General features: G+C 48.1%; 1 protein-coding gene across 6 annotated transcripts in view; it reads left to right on the forward strand.

Annotated features, from left to right (window-relative positions):
• The window catches only part of LOC142568146 (uncharacterized), a 326,673-nt gene that overhangs the window by 185,768 nt on the left and 123,863 nt on the right, over positions 1 to 17,042 (forward strand). The window lies entirely within an intron of this gene.

A 17,042-nucleotide genomic window follows, 5' to 3' on the forward strand; every position in this document is an offset into this window, starting at 1 on the left:
TGTCCTATACATTCGCTGCAGAGGTTCGATGCATGGATCCGACAATCTCATTTGGTGTTTTACGGGTTGTCTGGCTTAGTTCGTTACATACGTTTGCACAGTTCCCGTTGACTCTGGCACGTTAATTCTGCACATTTGTACAAGCAGTTTACTGACAGCCTTATCGTTCTTACCAGATTTTTTTTTTTTCTCTGTTGATTGAAGCCATAGACGTAGACGATAGTACGGGTTTAACAATGTCAAAAGTAAAATATGTTTTCGTATCCGGCACGCGGCAAGATGTATCACCACAGAAAAAAAGAAGACAGGTTGACGTAGCTGGTCATAATTTGCCGTGGGACATGAGCACGCTAAGGAAAGTCTCGCACGAATGTTGGCTCTTTCGCTGGCTTGTAAGAGTGACGCCTACTCACAATGTTCCCGTCCTCATATGCTTGCTTAATTTTCTTACATTTAGCGGTGGTCGAGGCGTCACATTTTCCTTAAGGGAACAAGGCAAAGTTTACGAAAAAAATTGATTTTTTGTTTTTGTCTAATTTAAGATCTCTATTATTTCCTTAACATAGCCCAGTCTTTCATTTGCGCGCACGCGAAATATTTACCTCGAAATCAACATTTTTCGAAACCTAGGCAGCATCCAGCCACGCCCCTTTGACACCATGCTCGGGATCTGTGCCTCTCCTAAACTGAAAAAAAAAAAATTTTTTTCACCGCCTATTTCTTGTCACGTTTAGCGGAATGGCTGCCACTCATCTGGCAACAGTGAAAACCTAGCTAGCATATTTCACTTAGCAAAACGAATCCTAAGACGCAGCTGGATTACTCGCAACGCGCGGTGTTTTGCTCGTGCTTCGCGTGTTTTCTCGGTCAGTCGAATTTGTTTATACTTTGGTGCTGGTTATTTAGCGGTAATGCAATGACGAAGCCAAAGAAGTGGTTTAAAAAACGTCTCTTCCACGGAAACCGGCATAAGTCGATTTCCAATGACGCCAATTCTCCGCAACGCAATCCAGGAGTGGGCGCCGCGGCCACCATGTGCGCGTCTGCATCGAAGCTTTCGCGCTCGGCGGAACACTTGAAGCGGCGGAACGCCGGTGTTTCAGCATCTCTCAAAGCCTGAGCTTCTCCAGAAATGTCTCCGAAAAACTCAGAACGCGAATGAGTCGTTCAACAACGTTGTATGGGAGCGCGCTCCGAAGAATATCTTTCTTGGCCTCAAGACGCTAAAAATAGCGACAATGGATGCTGTGCTAACCTTTAATGACCGCAGCATTGCTCGAGCCGACATTTTGAGGTCTATCGGAGTTTCTCCAGGACGGTTCACAGTCCAGTGGTTGCGCGAAGCTGACCGGCGGCGACTGTACTCTGCTGAGAGGGCTACACGACTGGTCACTAAGGAGGCCCGGAAAACAAGGCAGCTAGCACAGAAAAGAAGTGTTGACGATGGAGGGGACTACCAGGCGGGTGGCTATTGAAAAAATGCGCCAGAATTTGTTTCTATAGTCCTATATTGCAATAAAGCTCTTTCTTCCCCTTCAAAGCCAATTATCTCAAAACGCAAAATTTTGCTGCATTTGACCCTTTTTTTTCAGAAACTGCAAGCGCTAGGGAGATAATATTTTCCAGATAATGAGCAAACATTACAGACAGTCTACTGAACCAGAATTATAAATATTCTTCTAGGGGATTTTTATTTACAGGCTATTTACTGCAGATTTCGGCTCTAAAGTTTGGTGGGTGCAGTAAAAAAAAGAAAACAAGAACACTAATCCTTAAAAAAGAATAATCCTCGTTCAGTAACACTACCTAACATTGCTGATTACAATACCACTAAGGTTAATGTTCTAACCCCAGCAGATCATGAGAAAAAGGGTCACGAACATAGCCTAAAATGCACGGCAAGAATAGGACCCACCCTGTCCCCTTAAAAGTAATTCCTTGTTTCGCAGGCAATTCTGTTATCCCGCTAAATACTCTACGCTGACTGTGTAGGAAAATGTTCTTACAATCCTTAGGCACCGCTGTATATGAGCATAGCATCAGAAACCCTATGTGTAATATTGCGCGCATAATGTTCGTAATCTTGTGGTATATTATTCTTAGGAACCTCGGGGGGGGGGGGGGGTGCAGATTTCTTGCAAACTAGGGCGCTATAACGTAAAACTATTCCAAACTTTTCTATTCCAATTCTGCAACCAGCCCTCCGCGATTGGTCGCAATCTTTTCTGGACCACCCCCACTTCACATATCTGTCACGCGACGTCACGAAATCTGCGATAGCTCCCCTTCTGATATGATGTGTACACAATTGTTATGTATGATTTGACCAAACAAAAGACACATTATTTCTGATTCGACGCTTCTTCGCCATTAGCCCTCGGCTATTGGTCAAAAGTGTGGTCAAAAGTTTGGTCAAACTTTTGACCAATACACTGGGCGGTAAGATGTGCGTCGCGGCGGGTGAGAGCAACGCCCAGCCCAATCCTGTGTAGCAATAACGCCTTGCTCCGCGTAAATTTGGCGGGCAAACGAAATTTACTATTTAGGTGGATCACACGTAGGCGTTTGCGGATGTTCTCATGCACTATCTTTGTAAGGTCCTGCATGATCTAACACATATGGTATGTCGCTGAAGGAATTACTACACGGCCATTTCACTTTCCTTGTTTGACGGTCGTTTCACGAAACAAAAAGCAGCGAGCAACTGAAGTCGTTGTACAATTGTCTGGGATTATCATCGTTGTCGGCTTCGCGTGTGCCTCGCGCACACGCAAAGCAGTGCGAGTTTTTCTGCATGATTCCGGAAACGTCCTTAATGTCTATACAGTCTGAAAATGCGGCGTGCTCACTGCCCATGATTTTAGAGAGCATTCGTGTGTAGATGCGTACGAATATGGCTACGCAGATTTAGGCTGCAACGTCACCTGCGGTCAGATTAAGTAATCGCAGATCGTCGTTTGGCGCCGCAAAAAGATGAGGCTCGTACATTATAATCGTATGACGCGTCTCTTTTTGTTCGTAAAGGACGAGCTTGTCGGCTCGCTCCTGAACCTACATTTACAAAAAGACGGTTTCGCGTTTGAAGCTGACAGTCGTCGCTATTGCATCTGAAGAGCTCTGCGATAAAGGCTTCCGTAATTTCGCTTCCACTGCGTGGGTCGAGAGCAAGCGTACTTATATGACGGAGCACTGTCAACTGTAATAGCATATGCCCACTGTAAGTAGCTAACGCTCGCACATGAACGTCGGCTAAGACAGAGGATTAAAATGTGCATGCGCCGTATATGTGACGGCGCCGAGTGGGAATACCCGTCATGAAGCCGGTGGTCGAAGTGGTCGAAGCCGGTGAAAACGGATCTTGGTTGGTCAAAACGTGTCACCTAGGTGATCCCGCCATCCATTCGGCATCAAGCCGAGTAGGTGTAAGCACTCGAATCAACGCGACTGCGTCTGCGTTCACGCCTTCACTTCAGATGTAAAGCGAGACCTACGTCGAAATTTCTCATTATATGCACACCGCGAAACTGCAACCAAACCACGGCCGACCGGAATTTATCGTTGATTACGCTGCGCACATCTATTCCTTTCGGGGCCATTTAGGATAGCGTTTCTTTCTCTCTCACTACAACATAGCCGTTATACAAACTTTCCTATACGTCGTTGTTTGGCCCGGCAACCACGGCTGTTGTCCCCCGTCCCCTCCCCGTGACCGCTTCCGGGCCCACCCACCGCGCACCTATCTGTCTTTATTCGTTCGCGCACAGCGGCTTCGAAATGGAGAACACCAGCTTCCTCCTCTCCTATGGACATCCGTGTGCTAGCGAGGAAGAGAGACGGCGGTTGGGGAGGGGGGGAGGGGGGTGACGGGGTCCCCTGAAGGCGGGAACCCGAGCGCGCTCATTGCTGACGGGCCATGACGCAGGCCGGAAATGTATAGTACACTTCGCTAACGGCGGTGGCGCTGGTGGTGTTGGATGATGACAGAGCACGGGAAGCGACGGGTGGCGCCCTCTGGCCAGCGTTCCAGCGTGGGGATGATGAGGTTGTGGCGATGTGCGCGGTTTCATCCTTCTTTTCGCCTACATATATTTACCTCATACTGGATGTCTGTTTCGGTTGCTTCTGCACCTTTATATCTATATATATATATATGTCCGCGTTACGGCATCTATGTGCATTCAAGCTCTGGGTACGTGGATGCTCTATCTGGGGCTGCGTTGCTTTGAGCTGTATATGCCTTTAGGTGCAACGCCCGTTGATGACGAGGCGGGCCGAACTGAGAGGCTGGCTGACCGTTACCTCCGCTAGAACCTTTGCATGTTCATCTCATTTCGGCGGCTCACCCATTATGCCTTAATGAAAACTCGCACGCGGTAATGCAACCTCCTCGGAAGCGCGCTTCGTTATTGCAGCTCCGTTTGCAGCAGGCACTTTTTTTTTTGCAATGCTTTCTCCCTGTTTTTCTATTTACCGCCGCAGCCACTATATACGCACGTGGTCATTCGTGTATTTTTACGAGCGCAGTCTAATTTCGCCCACGTCACGTGACAGCCACTGCCCATACTTGAGCAGCTAGTGCATCCTTTATTTATGAAACCTCGCCCACGCATACGCATACCCGTGCGTGAGCTATGTATACCTCACGTTCGCGGAACTCCGTTTGCCGTGACAAGCCCTTCTTTATTTTTGTATCTTCGCTGTTTGAAACAAACGCCACCGCACTGCGTCACTCTGTCCCCGTCACGCGGCAACAGTTGGGCGCATATTTAATGCAAAATGTCCGGTATTTTGCCCCATCTTCCGGCCTCCGCATATTTATGCGGGCGGTTATATGTCGTGTCGCAACAGCCGCTGTCGGCATCGTTCCCCCCCTCCCTTTCCCCCGTTTCTGTTAATTGCGCGCTTCCCAACGGAGGTGTTCGCCGCTCATACTCGCCTCATTTCTTGGGGCCTTACCATATAATTGCCGCGCGAGCTTCTACGTAATAGCTGTCGGTGCATCGTTCATTTCCTTAGCTGCGACGAATATTGCGCAAACCGCACTGTAATAATTTTTTTTTCTTTTCTCTTCCACGGATGCTTTTCTGACAGTTTTTTCCTGAGATGTAGCCGCATTCTTCCATAAAAGTGTTCATACGTTTTTAATGAAGCATGCAGCAAGCATTCTCTCTCTCTCTCCACACACACACACACACACACACACACACACATATATATATATATATATATATATATATATATATATATATATATATATATATATATATATATATATATAATCCGTTCTCGGGCGCGTAATTGCTCCACGAGACGCAGGGCAGCATTTATGCTGTGCTGTCTGCTTCGCTAGTGTCCATGTTGCAGCCTCGTAATTATTTTTATTAATGCAATAGAATTACTTGGCTCATTGTACGAGCCCGCCGTCATCAGAAAACTGTGGCAGAAGAACGGCACACAAATGACGTCGCCATCTAACTAAAAAACTGTTGACTCACTTAAGTATCCTTACGTGATTTCAATGCGTAAGCATAATGACTTCTCTATGTAAGTTATCACTTGACATTAAGCTCTGCCTTAGTCCACCTTAATACACGTTGTTCTGATTTGCACCAGCCTTAATCCACCTTAATCCAATTTTGGGAGTGGATCCGGTCGGCTTTTTGGGTGGGAGCCACGGTGACCGTCCGATGCCGCGGCTGTTCACCGTGCGATTTCGAAGCGGCGGCAAGTCCAGCGCCGGGAACATGACGTCATCGATCACTTGGGGTTTCAGTACCATCGGATGACAACAACGGACGGCAGATTTTTCGCTTCATGGGAAAGTGACCCCGGTGAGGATTCGATGCTCTGCCCCACCGCCGCTGCTCCCGCTTCGTGGCCGAGCTCGCTAACCTCTGCGCCACCTCTTTTTTTTTTTTAATGCGAAATCATTATATGGCTCATGAAGCGGAAAATCCGGCGGCGCGGCCGATGTTGTTACAAAAAAAGTCACGTGGTCACAGAGACGCGCTTGTGCCACTGCTCGCGCGTTCATCGTCGTCTTCTTCCACAGCTGGCTCAGGTGCCACTCATCATGCCAGCGTTTCCATACTGCCCCTCCCTCTGCGAAGGCTCTGACGGCACTGACCCAATGCCAGTCGGTGCGTGATTACGGTGAGTTCTGTCGTACGCTCCGATGGACGAACCTTCGACGGAGATGATACAAAAAGTCACGTGGTCACAGAGGCAGATCGCGCGGTGGTCCGTTTATGCTTATGGCTCTTCAGCCAAACTTCCAGTATGGTGGATGTTACTGCAAAGACAAGGTGCAAAAAAAAAAAACAACGACCGAACCATAACATTACGTTTCCTAAAACGAGTCGTCATTGGAGAGAAGTCGCAATGCTTTCGCATTCATCCACGTAGGGATAGCTAAGTGCCCTTGAAAATTATTTTCGTACATGGTACTTATTGCATCTTGTATATGCGATAAATCTATCACGCGCGAGAAACGTGTTGGCTAGTGCTTGCACTGCGCCACCGTTGCATTGCGCCACCACTGTAACAGCGATGATCTTCGAGGCTGTGCACGTGGTTAGGCTTTGCCTGGCGGGCAACTGACTAGATGGCGCGCATGATAGGAGTGAAGTAGAGCCACTGTATATGCTACCACAGGTAGCAGAGTTGCGCGTAGGTCCGCCATCTTGCCTGGGAAGCAACCAAATCTATGCGGCGAAGCCGCACTTCGTTTTTGCAGGCGGCATGCCTACCGTATCGTCGATCGACCGGTGGTGGTTTTGCATCGCTTTTGGACTGCTTGTCCGCCTAATCGCAAACAAAGCGCATCGAAACAGCTGACTGCATAAGATCGTCAAGAAAAAGGCGCCGAGATCGGTCGCCACCGAAGCTTCGGCCTAGCGTATCCGCCGAGTCCGTCTGCACGCTCTCGGCGCGCCTAGGCTCAGGAATCAAGAAGTCTAACACGGATAAATCACTCTATATTTCAGCTTTCGCATCGGTGTTCTTAAATAAACCATTTTTTCATGTTTACAATGCCAGCACAAGTAGCGATGAGCGCCGATGTGACGCGTCATAAACACAGGTATATATGTGCTGTCGCGGAAGGCTCCCGGCACTAGCCTGCGCTTCTCTCAAGAAGATATATGACTAGACAGACGTGTCGACTGAAAGGCATCACTGAACTAAGAAAACGTTGCATATCCTTCGCGTGAAGAACAAGAAACAGCTATCCAAATCAGTAGTAACAGCCCATACAGCGTCTCGGGTCGGCGATTCATTTAGGACTTTTTTCAAAGGTAAAATGCCAGTCGCAAGTGAAAATAGATGTTGTGGCACTTCCGAGCATGCTACTGAATTCGGACAGCAAAATTTTCTTTGTGGTACAGGCGTGAGTTTTATATGCAGGGCGATAGCGCATCTACCATGACTGAGCGAGACATCCCTGAAACTAAAACTGCTTCTTGATCCTTCACATGGCATATTATCCACTCATGTTCTCCTCCTGGCGTGCGTGGCGCAGTGGTAAAGTACCGGGCTTGGGATCTGTAGGTCCGACGATCGAATCCTGGTCGGAGCTTGTTTTTTTACTGCACCAAATCGCTCTCTGTTGCTTTTTGTATTCCAACAAAATATATACAGTGTCCAGGCACCGCGTATTTAACGCGCTAGAGTTATTTTTCGCACCAGTACTCAGTACCTCTGAGTACGCCGTGCCTGCCCAGCATCCAGCGCGCGGCACTGGGCCCATAATCCGGCGCTGCACTGAACACTGGATAATGGGTACTCGGTTTTGCATTTGAGATACCTGCTTATGTACCAAAGCTCTCAACGTGTAGGCAGTCTAAAACATTACTGGTGAATCAATGACCAACCATTAGTATTTCGACACTGGTACCCCATTAGACTTGCTGTAGAAACGCACCCACCTACTAGCAGGCACTGGATATCAGCCACACTGGATATCAGCCACACCTGCAAGTACCACTTCATTATGTGCCTTTTCACTGCAGGGATTCCAAAAGTAACCTTCTGTGGGAGTGTAGTGAAGGTTTTTCTCTCACAGGATTGACATAGCTACATTGACATAGCTATATAGCTAGCTCTCCGCAGCTAGCCCGCACGCGAACAGCGAACGTCAAGGTCGGCCGGATTCGCTTTGAATTTGACTGGCGATAACTTGTGTCAATCCAGTTCGCTGCAGCGGCGGCGTCGGGAAATACAAAAATTGGCCCGAGCATCTGCTTCTCCGCAGTGCACGGTTGCTTGACTACCACGTGATGACGCTCTGCCAATAGAAGCGCTAGCGGTGTGATAAAACAGACGCGCAACTCTGCTACCTGTGGTAGCACATACACTAACTCTAGAGTGAAGTAGTGTTCCTGTAGATGCTCCCGCAGGGAGCAGCGTTGCGCATAGGTCCGGCTTATGATACAGCTCTGCAGTGGAGCCACTCCTCGCGCGAGCAAGAGGCAAATGCCAGCGGTGTTCCATTTGCTTTATTTGTCTGCTGGTCGCGAGCTACATGTGGCAACTGTACGCAAGCGCTGAGCAAGATGACACTTTTTAATGCAGGCCAAGCTCGAACGATTGACGTAGCCGTAGAGGTACCAACCCCCCGAAATGTTTAGTTTGTGTGTACATATATACACGCACATATACAAACGCACGCACGAATGCGCATATAAAGTGTAGGACCCCCTCGATCCCTCGAAATAAAATCCTGACTACGCCCGTGGCTCGAACAGCTCAAAAGTTCGCGTGCAAAAGCGCATTACCTTGCAACAAAAAGCGGTGCATTGTTTTTGAGCACGCATGTGAAGTTTTCTCGCGGAGGCCGAAGGCAAGAAATGTTTTAAAGGGTGTTTAAAGAAAACGTCACGCACGTGTGGTAGACAATTCTGTGAGCACATTTTGGCTGCCAAAACGAGACGAATAATGGATGTTGCCAACAGAATTATCGTGCCTGCAATTATGTCAGTGACCGTTGACCGTCATTCATCCCTAAACGTCGTTCACAGCAGCTGCACGTTTTCGATATATGCGGTGCAGACACGTAGATTTAAACGCATTTGAAATGTTCACATGCACACATCTTATGCAAAGCTTATTTTTACGATTCATACCGCAAACTTGACAGCTGCTTCGTAGCAGCAAATCTGCAAGTGGAAAAAGATGTAAGATGCACGAGCTTCTAGATCAAGTTTATTTCGTACAAGGGAATGGATGGAGCAATGGCCAGTGGCAGCAGGAGATGAGTGCTGGTTATTGGAGCCTTGGGGGGCTGAATTCAAGGCCACTGGAAAGGCAACAAGTTATTAAGAGTAACAACAGGTTATTTTTATTGGACTAGCTAATCGCATAAGATGACAAACTGGCAAAGTAATTATTCACACATTGCAGACTGTAATATGACAGCACATGTTTTCTTTATCTCTTCATACTACTCAGGCTAATTTACTATAAAACAGAGCTTATTACATGTACAAAAATAATTTCACATTCCTCACGCGTCGACTAAGGATGATCGAACAAGCAACATATTGCGGGCGCTAAATGCTGTAGCTATCCCAGCTGTCTCATAAGCGGGAGCGTACGGTGTTTTCGCTTACTACAAAATAATGAACACCAGGACATCAATCGACTTTACATGGAAAATCAGAACGCCGACAAAAAAAAAATAATAAAACGGAGCAGGGAAAAGCCATGGTGCAGCGGGCCAATTGCACCGGCTAGTATTTACTCTGTTCTGAACACACTTCTCTGGAGCCGCATAATCAGAACAATCGTACAAGCAACAAAGAGAATTGAGCGAGTTGGTAAGCGCTACACAGACGTGTCGTCCTTTCTTTGTACCGCGTCTGTGTCGCGCTGCACATACACACCAAAAATTGTGCAACTGAACAATGTCTCATGCCAGTCGTACGCATTTCAGCGTCTACAGGAGTGTTAATCGAGATGAATGTCGCTATAGTTTAAACAAGTCGAACTCACCTCTGTAAAGAAGGCGAACGGACCTCGCATATCCTGGCCCCTTTCGGAGCCGGGCGGTGTCGTCCGTCCGCACGGCACCGCGTGAAAAGCTTTGCCACCTTCCGTGCGATTTGCGCAGTTTGGTGCGCTGCAACCCGTCATACTGCAATACAAGTGTCAAAATGATCTGCTTCGTAGCACTTCACCGAATTCATTAACTTATTGTCCTCGAATACCGTACCTGCAACCAGGAGCCGATCGTTGCTACGCGCGCTCGACGGTCCGCTGATTGCAATTTCGATGGCACTGGCAGAAACGAGTCGGCGCCGTGTCCGTAATGTTAGCTTCGGAGCGCGCGGTCGATCATTTGACGTCATTTTGCACCACGTGATCGCGCTCGGTGAATAGCAGTGCGAGCGGTGTGCCGGAAAAGGTATGCGCAACTCTGCTCCCTGCGGGAGTTTACATAGAGTTTCTCACTATAACACCTAGAGGGAAATCTGGCGCCATCGTCTATGGGAGTTTCTTAAGGTGGCACCGTGCCGTCATGGGAATGACGGTATATGTGTCTGCGAGGCTCGTGTTGGCTGGTGTTGTAAGAGGCTTCGTCTAAAACGTGGATATGGCTACACAAATAACGCGTTCTCAAAGTAAAATCTTCATAAAATGTTTCCATTCACGCATATTACATCTCTACTCACCTACAATGCATGACCAAGCGAAGAAAAGCAAGAACAGACGACTAACTGTTTCAAAGCGAGCGCGAACCTTGTCGTCTGTCCTCCAACTTTAGCGGCCCGCTGACACTTTTTACGTAACATATAGTCGTACACGCAATAACAAGTTCTCATAGTTAAACAAAACATGTTTTCCCCCGCAGGGGCGTCTGCGTCAGCAGGCGTTTGGTGTGTTGCGACACCACGTACCCGAGCACACGAGGGTTGGACCCTCCCGCGTGTAGCCGTGCGCGGCTTAGCCGTGTCTGGGGAAAAGGGTATCCTGGCGGTTGAGCCGATGCTGGGTGTTTGGACCATTAAGGCCCCCCGGCGGAGGCAACACACCTCTTCGGCCTCGGCTTCACATAGACGGCACCTCCAGGCTGACCCACCTGGGGGAAATCGGTAGTCGCCTTTTCCTGTCTCTCTCTTCGCACATCTTCGTCTTTCCTGTCTTCTTTTTCTTCTGATCACTTCCAACATTCCTGGCGGCGAGGGTTAACCTGGTGTGGTATGACCTACCTTGGTTATAACATATGTGGTTATAGCGACGACGTACAGTTGGCATGGCAGGGCTTGTTTCACCACATACCCAGCCTTGTCCCCTTGTTGGGCTCGGTGGTGGGTGACTGACATCATCGCTGAATACTAAACATATTTCATGGGAACTTCCAACCCTTTTTCAACCGATCGTCCCTCTAAAAGGGGGCGCACCGATGCTACATTTCAGTTTTCTCTCAAACCCACTCAGACTTTCCCGAAATTTCACGTTGTACACAGCGAAAAACCTGACAAGAAGGCAACAACGATTTCATCATTCATTGTGGCGAAGTATCTCACAGAGACCATTGGAGGCGGCTATAAAATCACCAAGCTGGCCAGTGGCGACTTGTTACTCGAATTGAAAGACAAAGCACAACACGACAAGCTAACGAACCTTGTACAACTTGGAGACATCCCCGTCAGTGTAACAGCACACCGAACCATGAATACTGCCAAAGGCGTAATTTCTGACATTGACTTGATGGATTTGACCGAAGAAGAACTCCTGGAAGGATGGAAGGATGAAAATGTAATAAACGTACAAAGAATAAAGATCAGACGGGACAATAAGGAGCTGCCAACTAAACACCTCATAGTTACCTTTGGCTCTAGCACGTTACCAGAGACAATAGAAACTGGATACATCAAAATCAGAGTACGACCGTATATCCCCAACCCGCGACGCTGTTTTAAATGCCAGAGGTTTGGCCACGCTTCCCAGAGCTGCCGAGAGCGGCTAACATGTGCAAAATGCGGCATCAATGATCACTCCGCAGATGACTAAGGCTGAGCCCCATTGTAGCAATTGTAACGGTGGCCACCCTGCATATTCTCGATCATGCGCGGTCTGGAAAAAAGAAAAAGAAATAATTACGATAAAGGTAAAAGAAAACATAACTTTCAGAGAAGCACGACAACGCATTGCACCAACATTTGCACAGAGCACATCTTTCGCCGAAGTGGTACGTCGGGGGGCAGTACCACAACGGCACTTGGCGGACGCCAGCGCGACGCATAGCGAGCGTGTGGCAACGCCACCCGCCCCCACGGTGGGAGCAGCGAAGGCTGCCCTACCTCTCCCGAATTTGACCCAAGCGGAGGCCCCTGCTAGTGCTGGCACCAGTCAGCACAGCTCAGAGGTCAACACAAGCCCATCAACCACCAGCACGGTGGGCTCCAAGGCCTTGTCTTCCGAGACAAGGCCTCCACGAAAAACACACCGCTCGCAAGAGCACGTGTCCAGTGCCTCTCAAGAGGCCATGGACACAACACCCAGTCAGAAGGCGCAGCTGACGCCTAAGGAGCGGCGCGATTTTCTCGACCGCTCCAGGAAAGACAAAATTCCAATTACAGGACCCCAAAAGGGCTCTGTAACCTAAACGATGTACATTCTCTTCGACACATAGCACAACATTTATTTTAATATGGATACACTAATTATTCAGTGGAATATCAGAGGCCTGCTTTGCAACCTCGATGATATCCAAGAAATCCTTAATGAACTAACTCCAAAAGTGCTGTGTGTCCAAGAGACTCACTTGAAATCTAAACATAAACACTTCCTTCGTCACTATGTTATTTTTCGGAAGGATCGCGATGATGCTCTCGCATCATCAGGCGGTGTAGCCATCATAGCAGACAAATCTATAGCCTGTCAACACTTACAGCTACAAACGCCCCTTGAGGCAGTGGCCATTCGAGCTGTACTTTTAAGTAAACTGATAACCATCTGTTCCCTGTATATACCGCTGCATTTTCAGCTTCACAAACAAGAATTCCAAACATTAATAGATCAGCTGCCTGAGCCATATCTTGTGCTTGGAGATTTCAATGCGCACAGCAACCTATGGGGAGACTCGCGCTGTGACGCGAGAGGTCGCTTGATTGAACAGTTACTTTTTTCTTCAGGTGCATGTCTTTTGAATGAGAAGGAGCCCACGTATTATAACATAGCAAACAAAACATACTCCTCAATAGATCTTAGCATTGCATCTCCTACCCTTCTACCTTACTTTAAATGGAAAGTTATTAAAAACCCATACGGGAGTGATCATTTCCCTGTAGTTCTAAGCACACCAATGGCTAATGAATGCCTTCCACAATTACCTCGCTGGAGCACTGACTCAGCTGACTGGGAAAAATTCAAAAAGCTTGCTTCTTTATCCTGGGACGACATGTGTGCTCTAAGCATAGAAGCTGCGGTTAAATATTTTACGGTTTTTCTCCTTGACGCCTCCTCCAAATGTATCCCTGTAACAAGTGGATTATCCACAAAACGGCGTCTTCCGTGGTGGAACGATGCCTGTCGAATAGCGCGTAAGAAACAGAATAAGGCATGGGCTTTACTTCGGGATTCTCCGACGGCAGAAAATCTTGTCAATTTCAAACAGGTCAAATCCCAGGGTCGCAGAACGCGCCGACAAGCTAGAAGAGAAAGTTGGAGAAAGTATATATCGGGCATTAACTCATACACTGATGAAACAAAGGTTTGGAATAGAGTGAAGAGAATAAACGGTCGACAGCCTTACTCGCTGCCTTTGGTAAATACTCAAGGCGACAGCATGGAAGATCAGGCGAACTTTCTTGGTGCACATTTCGAACAGATTTCCAGCTCGTCGCACTACTCTGAAACATTCCAAAGATACAAAAGGCAAATAGAAAGGCAACCATTAGAACGGAAAAGCACAAAATGCGAGGCATACAATAGACCTTTTTCCATGGCGGAACTTCAGGCAGCACTAAATAGCTGCAACAAATCTGCCCCAGGTTCTGACCGCATCCTATATGAAATGCTAAAACACCTGCCGTCTGAATCACAAAAAACCTTCTTTGTCTCTACAATTCTATATGGTCTTCCGGCCACATTCCCTCTGCTTGGAAAGAGGCCATCATAATTCCTATTTTGAAACAGGGTAAGGACCCTTCTGTGGCAAATAGTTATAGGCCTATAGCATTGACGAGCTGCTTATGCAAAGTTTTTGAAAAGATGGTAAACAGTCGCCTGGTCCACTTTCTAGAAATAAACAAGAAATTAGACCCATATCAATGTGGTTTCAGAGAAGGCAGATCGACGACAGATCAGCTTGTGCGCATGGAAATGTACATCAGGGATGCATTTGTCCACAAACAGCTTGTATTATCAGTATTTCTTGACTTGGAGAAGGCGTATGATACTACGTGGCGCTTCGGGATCCTTCGTGATCTTTCTGCAATGGGTATTCGCGGCAACTTGCTGAGAATAACTGAAAGCTATCTCTCTGACAGGACATTTTGTGTTAGAGTTGGCAACGTGCAATCTCGACCATTCGTACAGGAGACAGGTGTACCGCAGGGTGGAGTACTGAGCTGTACGCTATTTATTGTTAAAATGAACTCCCTACACACCATATTACCTCGCACGCTCTTCTACTCAGTCTATGTGGACGATGTTCAGATAGGGTTCAGGTCGTGTAACCTTAGCATTTGCGAGAGACAGCTACAGCTTGGCTTGAATAGATTCTCAAAGTGGGCGGATGAGAATGGTTTTAGATTGAACCCTCAAAAAAGCACATGTGTCCTGTTCTCAAACAAGAGAGGTGTACTTCCAGAACCAGATATTAACCTTAAGGGAGAAAGACTAACTGTCAGCCTCGAATACAAATTCTTAGGTGTTATCCTCGACAGAAAACTCAACTTCATTCCACACCTAAAATATCTTAAAGAAAAGTGCCTGAAGACCATGAACCTCCTCAAGCTGCTCTCTCGAACAACTTGGGGCAGTGACAGGAAGTGTCTGCTTAGCCTGTATAAGAGTCTCGTACAATCACGCCTCGACTACGTAGCCGTGGTGTACCACTCCGCAACAGAGACTGCACTAAAGATTCTTGACCCAGTCCACAACCTCGGTATACGACTGGCAACAGGCGCCTTTAGAACGAGCCCTGTTGAAAGTCTTTATGTTGAGTCCAACGAATGGTCCTTACATCTACGCAGAACATTCCTAAGTTTATCAGACTACACTAAGGTAAAATCAGACACCGAACATCCATGCCATTCCATCGTTAGCGACCTCTCCGCTGCCAGACTTTACCGTAACCGCCCACTTATTACACTCTAAGAAAAAAAAGGACTAAAAGGGGTAGGGAGGTTAGTCCTTTTGGGGACTAACTGATTTGCCACAACCATTAGTCCTTTTGGGGACGAACTGACATGGGATGAACTGTTACTCCCCATGCGCTTACTCCTTCGAGGACTAACAGTTGCCCCTGCCCGATGGTCCTCAAGGGAGTAACTGTAATTCGTTCCGATGCTCCGCAAAGGTGTAATTAATTAAAATAGGCATTTATACCCTAATAAAAAAATTAATGAGCTGAAAAAAAAACGTGCCCGACAGCAGGATTCGAACTCACGTCCTCTCGCTCACAAGTCAGGTACTCTAACCACTTCACCACGCCGCTTGCTTGTGTTTGAATCCCACCGATGGCAACGGTTGATGTGGTCGCACCGATGGTACGACCTGTTGGGAACTCGGCGCTGACGCCCGTTGTTGCACCTGGGTCGCAAGCCCCAAGGGTAGCGTTGGCCTGGCGGCCTGGGGTACAACTGGAAGCATCCGAAGGTCCCGGCAAAGCATGAGTCGACTGGTAACAACAAAACAACTTGTTTATTTTAACATCGCAAAGAGTTGGCGGTCAGGTTGACCGAAATAGAGAGACGGGAGTGCACTTTACTCAACAGAAGAAATCGGAGCCCTCCTTTGGCGTCCGGGGGCAGCTGCTTTTATACTCTCGCAGTTGAGGGCAAGAAGGAACCCCTCAATAGACGAGCACGTGATTGTACAATGAGATAAGGTGACGCATACTGTCGTAGCGCCGCCGGTGGGGCACAAAGACTGGGAGGAGAAGGTAACTCCTACTCTCGTAGCGCCTTCGGTCGGGCACAATGGCTGGGAGGAGAAGGAGACTATACTCTCGTAGCGCCTCCGGTCGGGCACAATGGCTGGGAGGAGAAGGTGACTTCTACTCTCGTAGCGCCTTCGGTCGGGCACAATGGCTGGGAGGAGAAGGTGACTTCTACTCTCGTAGCGCCTCCGGTCGGGCACAATGGCACATACACTCACACACGCACATGAGGACACGTGGCATCGGAACATGCCTGGACGCGCTTGGCGGGGAGCGTAGCGGCGACGCCGAACGGGCCAAAATGTCTGCCGCTTTGTTGCAGTCGCGCCGGCTAAACCGCGCGTCGTAGGCGAAACGTAACAGACCGCCCCGCCGGGGGAAGGAGATCCCGATGGACAGGGGACTGCATCCGCTGTCCGGAGGGATGTCGCTCGATGATGCTCATAACCGAAGTCGGGCGTCCCTCGACGTTTCTTGAGCGCAGCGCACAGAGAAGGCCTCGTTCTCTCGTTCAGGTTCGCACAGGACACTGCAAAGTGACTTCGGGAGAGTTCACATTCTTGTTCTCGTTCCCGGCAAGCGTTAGAACTACGCTAAAACTCAACCGCTCAGTCAGCAAGCACGGCACAACCCTCACTAAGCCCTGCCAGGCTCTTTCCCCTTTTATACCACTGCCTAGTTCCTTACAGTAGTCTAGCATCACTCAGAACGCGTCCACAAATTGGAAAATTGCACTAGAAAGCATATCATGACTTTGAAACACTAAAGAAAAGCAATATGTTAAAAAAATCCTGCCTCAGGAAGAAAAACATCAGTAACAAACAATTTTGAGGCTGATTCCTACGTTAGGGGCTTCGACTTAAGCCATCGGCGTTACCGTTGAGACTCCCCTTTTTGTAACGCACCTCAAAGGAATATTGTTGCAAAGCGAGGC

The sequence above is a fragment of the Dermacentor variabilis genome, unplaced genomic scaffold (genome assembly GCF_050947875.1).
Source record: "Dermacentor variabilis isolate Ectoservices unplaced genomic scaffold, ASM5094787v1 scaffold_17, whole genome shotgun sequence".
Lineage (NCBI taxonomy): Eukaryota > Metazoa > Arthropoda > Arachnida > Ixodida > Ixodidae > Dermacentor > Dermacentor variabilis.